Consider the following 7,594-nt stretch of genomic DNA (forward strand, 5'->3'; position numbering starts at 1 on the left):
CATATATTTATTTAACTGAATCGCTGCCTTTCGTAAATTAACAATAGTACTATGCTATTGTATTGTTTTTATATGGATTTAAAACATTGTGCAGCCTTAGAAAACGGTCTAATAATGTGGTTCATGGATTCTTGTCCATGGAATGAACCACTTCCGGTATTTTGCCGGTCCCTCGACACAGGTAAATTGAAATCGTGAATTTTTTTAAATAGAGTACTTGAATTTAATCAAGGAATCATGAAAGCCCTAATAAAAATATATGATTAGGACAACAAGTAAACCAAAACAAGTACAAAACAAAAAAGCAACTACATATTTTCCACTTAACAGGACCTTTTTGTTTTTGGTTCTCAACAATTCCTTTTTTACAGTGTGTAGATACGCTCAAAGAAAATGGTAATAAATGGTGCAAACATTCCCAAGGTATCAGAGTTTTGTGCAGGAGAGCTCCTCAGCACACCATGTTGCCAATTGAATACCGAATGAGAACTCCCTTTGTCAAGGCTTCCTCGTTATCCCCATTGTAGGAATTCCCTGGATGTTCTCCAACAACCTCTCTCAATGTGGGAATTGTTTATACGCAAAGAATCCAATAAGAAATTCCAAAGCATCTCTACAGTGGAGACCAATGGAGATGCTTTTTATGCTCAGCGCACACACGCTCACTCAGCTTGAGTGTTGGAGGTCAGGGGACGAACCAATGTATGAGACTCTAGTAATTAATGGACATGTGACCTGAAATGACAAAGCCCTCATTCCCGCACAATGCATCCTTAGCCCTCAGAGCTGGGGGTTAGAGTTCAGCCAAGGCTTTGTGTGTGGCAGTGCTGATTGTCGACAGACAATGAATCCTTTGATTGAACTGCAAACTTTTCAGTCACCGAAAGGATGAGTATGGTTTCGTTTGCCAAATGTACAAGGTTATGTAAGCAGTAGGACCATTTTGTAACTTTTAGGAAATACAGAACTCTGCTTTGTTTTTCCAGGTTATTGCAGAATATTTATGGGGATATTGTGATATCCAAGAATCTCAGAAAACACACACTACTGTTCTTTTTTTCTTTGAAAGTAGTAGTATCTTAGGCTCAACAAGCCTGCATTTATTTGATCAAAAATACAGTAAAAACTAATTTTGTAAGGATTACAATATGAAATGTTTTCTATTTTACTATATTTTAAAATATAATTTATATAATGTATTTTATTTTAAAACAAATTCTAATGGCAAAGTATTTTCAGCAGCCATTGCTCATCTTCAGTGTCTTCAATATGCTACATAATATAATGAATAGTTCTTAGGATTCTTTGATGAATGGAGTTTAAAATAAGTTCCATAGTATTGATCATTTTAATTAATTACACCATTTAACACTATTCAATCACTATAGGACTGTTGGGCTATAGCAATTCAATAAAATCAGTGTCAACAAAATACATCTTACCATTTATCAAAATTAATTTACACAACAATTACAATTGCCTAAATGTTATGAGATTAAATTTCTAAATATAAAATTGTGAATTGTAATATGAGATGTTGGGAAAAATTAAATGATACTATTATATATGAAACTAAAATCTCCAGTAGGTAGCGGCAAGCCGTAATGAGTGAATCATAGAATCATTCATTTAAAGGTGAGGTAAGTGTTATTTGAAAAATGCTGTTTGGAAGTTAGTCGGACGACACACGAAGAACATCAACAAACTTGTGTGGCCAATCAGCATTATGGGGCATATGACGGTGGAGCAGAAAGAACGAACAAGAGACTGCAGAAATAGAGATGAGACAATACAAAAGAGAAAAGCTCAGAAGAAATCACTGGAAAATTAAGGTTTATGACTGGACAAGAGCTTTAGGACCCACGTTAATATTAAAAAAGCTTTCCAGCGCTGGAGAGAGCCTAGCGGGAAGGCCTGAAAACAGACACAGAGATTTGCTTTGGTTCCACTCCACAAGTAAGTAACACTGGGTTTGAGTGTCATTATTTGTCGGGAGCTGCTGTGCTGTTGGCAACTAACAACTAATTATTATTCATTTGAACGAATTATATTAAAGACAGAACAAAGCCCATTAGTTCTGAGAAACAAGATTCACTTCTGCAGGTTTGTGATGGCAAACCATGATGAGTAGCACATAGTCGTCACATCAGTCAGCCGGTGCTTGCTCTTACACAAACGTTTTGAGCTGAGTATTCACAACGGTTAATGAAACCGCACCTGCAAAGTGCTTAGAGCGCTTCTCTCTCCATCATGACGTGGACAAAGTGTTTTAAAAGCTAAACACAAACAGGTAAACAGCAACACTAGTTTAACTTGCTGACACAACATATTGTTAGGAAAGAAGCTGGGAGATAATGATAAGGTTGAGTACAGTACATGCGTTCCTGTAGCTATTTGCACAGCACTTTGCTTAACGTCTTTACCTCATGTTTTCTGAACAATGTCGGACTGATTTGTCTGTTTAGTTAAGCTGCAATGCGTCAGCCTAATTCAAACATCTTTCAGCTCTGAGGTTCTCTTAAACCCTCTCCAAATAAGCAGCCCAATTACAGCATCATGTTCCCAGCCAAGATTACTCCATCTTCAGATAGACTATGCTTCTGCAAGTCCCTGTCAGAAAATTTAACATCTGACCGTGACCGAGCAGAGAGACCTTTACAATTCAAGCAGAACTAATTGGTTAGTTGTTACACAGTGAACAATATTTTTTTTAAGTACAAAAAGGTGGAAGAAGCCGTCCGTTCTTGTCTGAAACACTACTTGAACATATAAGTCTTAACTACACAATTTCAAATTCCTTATCCAAATTTCCATGACTATGTCTGACTAACTAATGGAATTCAAGTCTTGCAGAAGTAGGCTAACTTTGCATTAGCCTTGCTCTCTAAGACAACATGCTCATTCAACTGAAAATATCAATGAATGCATTTCAAATAGAAACTAACATTCATTTCAGAGATGCGTCTCATATTAGTTAAGGCACCAAGTGGCAGGGTTTGTATAATATCTACCTCCCAACAATGGCTTTCTGAACAGCACTGCCTTATGTCATTCTGTTTTGCATTAGTTTGCATAGACATACAATGCAAACTCTGTTCTCAACCAAATTCAATGCCATTAACCAATACTGGCATTATCCACCACTAATGTATGTGAAGAGAGAGAAAAACAGAGAATAAGAAATAGACACTAATGTGCTTTCATATTTCAATGCAAAGATTTAAATTCTTTCCTCATTTCACAGAGCAGCGTTATAATGGCCTAAAGGCATTCACCAAGTACACATGAAAAAACGCAAACCACTCCACACAAGGAAAACAGATGGCTGCTGGAGTGAATCAAACACTGATATTTACAACACACTTCATATTCTGATGAGGCTGACACTGTATCTTGAATCACATATGCTGTTTTGACCAACACAAATTAAGCTTAGTCTACGGAGAGCAGGGCTGCACAACACTGGAAAAAAACTGACATTGAAATTTTTATTTTTTTCAGAATTATATTGCAATATGAAAAAAAGTCACCAAATGACTTGCATAGCTCTATTTGGACAGAATTAATCTAGAACATTCTACAACGATTGAGGTGATTTTGTAGGGAAGTAAATCTGCAATAATAAAATTACAAGCAGATATAAATACAACAGAACAAAGATACAAATGAAAGTGTTTCATGTTTTTCAGGCAAGTCTAACAGTATTCACTTACAGACATTGAATAGTCAAATGTAAAATACTAGTCTTCACTGGAGCGTATGATCACACCGGTGTGATTAGAACGGTCAGTGCATCACGTGATCAACTGCTAAATTCAAATGTGCTTTCATGTGTTGGCTGGCGCTGAGCCAGAGACAGACACGCTCAGAGCTTGACATATCAAAACTTTATTACACACATAATATTTATTTTGGGTTTCAGACATTTACATACACAAGTACTATCAAAACAAATGTGTAGTTTGTAATATACACACACTGATGTCTATGGAAGTGCCAATAACAATCCTTTCAATTAGAAATGTATACGTTTGATTCATATCAGAGACACGTTGTGTAGGTAGCCTAAAGTTTACTCTATTCTTCTCCCATTTCACTGGCCTCTTACTTTCATGCATTTCGGGAGAAGTGTATGAATTTATGTTTTGTAAATCTGACAGATACAATTCTCTGAATTTCAGTGTGAACGAACGGCGGGTTATAGATCAACTAACATGATCATGATAAAGGTTTTTAAATGACAAAACGCATTCACTTACATGCATTTGAAAATCAGAATATCATGTAGATAACATGGCTGTCAAGATTGTGAAAATTTTGTCATACAGATCATACAGTGGTATTGTGGCTGAAGTGTGTCAAGTGACAAGCATGACGTGTCGCCATTGGAAATAATAAGGTGATAACGTTCTAAAACAAGTCAAATTAAACTACCGTGTGAAAGGGTTAATAAAACAGACAGCAGCCGGTGTATTAGGCTGCTGTCACTTTAAGACTGAATGCAAGGATCCAATATAATAATATGCATCCGTTTTCTTTCTCAATTTTTTGTGTTAACGTACACCATAAGCCATTGCGTTTATAAGGATACTGGCATTTTGACAATTTTGTGTGTATGTGTCCCTTAAAGCAAAAATAGACGTGAAAGAACGGAATTCGGTGAACGTACACAGAAAACATGCTTATGACAGCATTTAAAATATGCTGGAAAGCAAGTATGAATGGATGAATGTTAATAAAATGGGATAATCTTCTTCAAACAAAAGTTTAAATGATATCTGCCAATATTAGAAAAAAGACTTTTCCATCCACACATCTGGAAATGCTCTAAAATCCAAACCCTTCCATTTGTGTGTGTATCATTTTGTAATCACCTTACAAATATGCATTCAATTTGTATCATGTAGGGAGTGTCTTCCCTGTTTATGTAGGTCATATATCAATATGTTATCCCGCACTGCCTGCCTGAGTTAAAGAACAGATGAACTAATGAAACCAGACAATACACAATAACAATTCAGTCCAATCACATTCAGGCAACGTGCAACATGTTTTACAAGTACATAGGCTGTTATCAGTTTTGATGCTTATCTTGCGCCTTACATTTAATTATATAATCATTATGGCTTTAAGCATTTTATGTTATTGCTTGTTATCAGAGTTGTAATGCAAATACAATAATTTCAAAGAGTTATGCACCATTGTTCTCCAAATAATCACTGTTAGAGTAGCATGGAATTTGTATGCTAACCGATGCAGGAAATTAGAAAGATGAGAGGAAATATGAGAGGCATTCTGCCACTGTGCCAATCAATAGCAGCTCATCGCTTCAGCAGTGATTCACATCTTGATAATACACGTGCGATTCAACGAGGGCAAGAATGTGAAGCACGGCACCAGACAGAACACGAAGGTAGAAAAGGTTTATAACCAGGCTGCTCAAGGTTGCTCTTTCCACGCTGGCAATAAGAGTGTCAGACAAGATTGGATGTGGTTCGCCTCAGTAAGACGACGATGAATGAAAGCTGTGGGCATATCACAATACAGGCTAAAGCCTAAGCTATACATATAGCTGTAATTCTATCACCAAAATCAATATTTTGAGCAGAGCGCTGCTTTAATATGCACACAGACGCCTCCAGCTGATTCTCAGGCTTAATGTCAAGTCTCGAAATCATTCAGAGACTTTAATATAATTTAGGATGCGCATCGTTATTTTTCTAAAGCAATGTGGCCAAGAGCAGAACATTTTTCTCTGTCTAACAGGTGTACAACAACCAGACAACTGAATTCAGTTTAAAATATTGATTCATGACTGCAAACCCCCTTTCACAGCAAAAGGGAAAACCAGACCTGAATGCAAAGGTGCTACATGAATTCTCATTTGTCTAGACCAGGGATTTTTAAACTAAAGGGCCACAAGGAAGGAAGTGTAGGGGGTCAGTGGAAATGTTTAGAGAACAAGTGGGGGGGGGGGGGGGGATCATTAGGCCTACTATGACAGCACGGTGATATAATGAGTAGAAACAAAACGCAACTAAATATTTTCCAAATAATATTTGAGACAATCATTTTTCAAAAAGTATAAATTGTGTCTTTATTTCAAGAATCTAAAAGATGGCTTTTACATTTTAGGATGGGGTCACAAGGAGGATATTTGAGGGTCCTTGACATCTAAATGAATGATTGAAACCCTCTGGTCTAGACCAAAGAGTAGACATAAAACCTCAATTTTATGTTGTCATTCTGCACCCTTAGAGCAAAAAAATAAAAATAAACCAACGTCTATGGTCAGATCTCATTGTGAAACACGAAACGTAGGCTACTATAGCCTACTGTCTTTATAAATGGCAATTCGTTTGACTCGTAGATCTCATCTTAAGGGACTATTTAACGATAATAACTAGCGACAGCTAACGAAGTTTAGGCACCTATATAAGTAGGCTACAGGATAAACAGTACACCTCCCCGGGAATGTAGGCTACTGTGTAAATCAATATAACATTCTAATCAATTCAAACTTCCCAGAAACACCAGTTGTATTGACACTTAATAGTGTAAAATGCATAAAATACAATCATGTAGACATAAGCTATAAAATGTAAAGCTAAGTAGCAGAGTTTATTATAGGAAAGCACGCAAAAGCACACGCGCGCACACACACACACACATTCAAGCCGCTCCACTTTCCCCGCTCGCGCAGGCGTTTCACTACCAAGTTATGAATAAATATAACGGTAACCCGCTATGTTTAAGTACTTACCGGTTGTATAATTGTGTAAATGCTCGAGAAAATGAATATTGGGGTGTCAATGTGGCTCAGCACCGCTCTATCCAGGGATCCTCCACGAAGACCGCAGAAAGCCAGCCGAGAAACCCGGTGCCAGAGAGTCGCATCGTGAAATTAAGAGATTTAAATTAAAAAGACCGCAAAGTCCACACGAAACTGGATTGTGCTGCAGCAAATATAACTTCAGAGAGATGAAATTATATAGGTTCCTTAAAAATCTTCTTGTGGGGAAGGGGTTTGTCGAGCTAGCTTTGCAGCTAGCTGCAACCAACCAGCTGTTCGAGCGGCGTTCCTGACTGAACTTTAAAAAAATATGACTGAATATGTGACTAGACTTGTCACATATCTGACGTCCATTTTAATGTTAGCGAATATATGAAGAGAGGTGTACTGTCCTGTCGGCTGAGCCACGCGTACCGCCACTTGCCACAGAGAGACTTCGGTTCAACATTCAAAAGCGTGACCGCGCAGTGGTGTTCCATGCGCGTCACCGTGACCACATAAGTGCGATTGGCGCAGAAGTCCAGCGGATTTTATCAGGGCACACGCACTGAATCGTTCATTCTTTCCCTTTTTATGAGTATTTCTTGTTAGGGCTCGATGTATGACTTTTTAGAATCATGAAATTGTCGTGCGGTGCTCATTCTCTTAAAATATTGACAAGAGCAGTCAGTCTCTGACTGTTACTGTGCACATTAATTATGCAAGACTTCACATAGCCTGCCCTGCATTGGTCCTATAGTGCAATATTTGCAAGTATAAATCGTGATTCTAATAGCCTACAGAAATACACTTGCAGTAAAA

The 7,594-nt window shown here is 37.6% G+C and overlaps 1 protein-coding gene across 3 annotated transcripts in view; it reads right to left on the reverse strand.

The window, feature by feature from the left end:
• arhgap32b (Rho GTPase activating protein 32b) overlaps positions 1 to 7,277 on the reverse strand; it is a 116,387-nt gene extending 109,110 nt beyond the window's left edge. For all 3 annotated transcript variants that reach the window (XM_079847262.1, XM_079847261.1, XM_079847260.1), the window contains exon 1: positions 6,764 to 7,277. The gene's annotated coding sequence lies outside the window, so the exon portion shown is untranslated. The remainder of the gene's footprint in view (positions 1 to 6,763) is intronic.
• Positions 7,278 to 7,594: the final 317 nt, after the last annotated feature.

Source organism: Squalius cephalus (assembly GCF_949319135.1).
Source record: "Squalius cephalus genome assembly, chromosome: 17".
NCBI lineage: Eukaryota > Metazoa > Chordata > Actinopteri > Cypriniformes > Leuciscidae > Squalius > Squalius cephalus.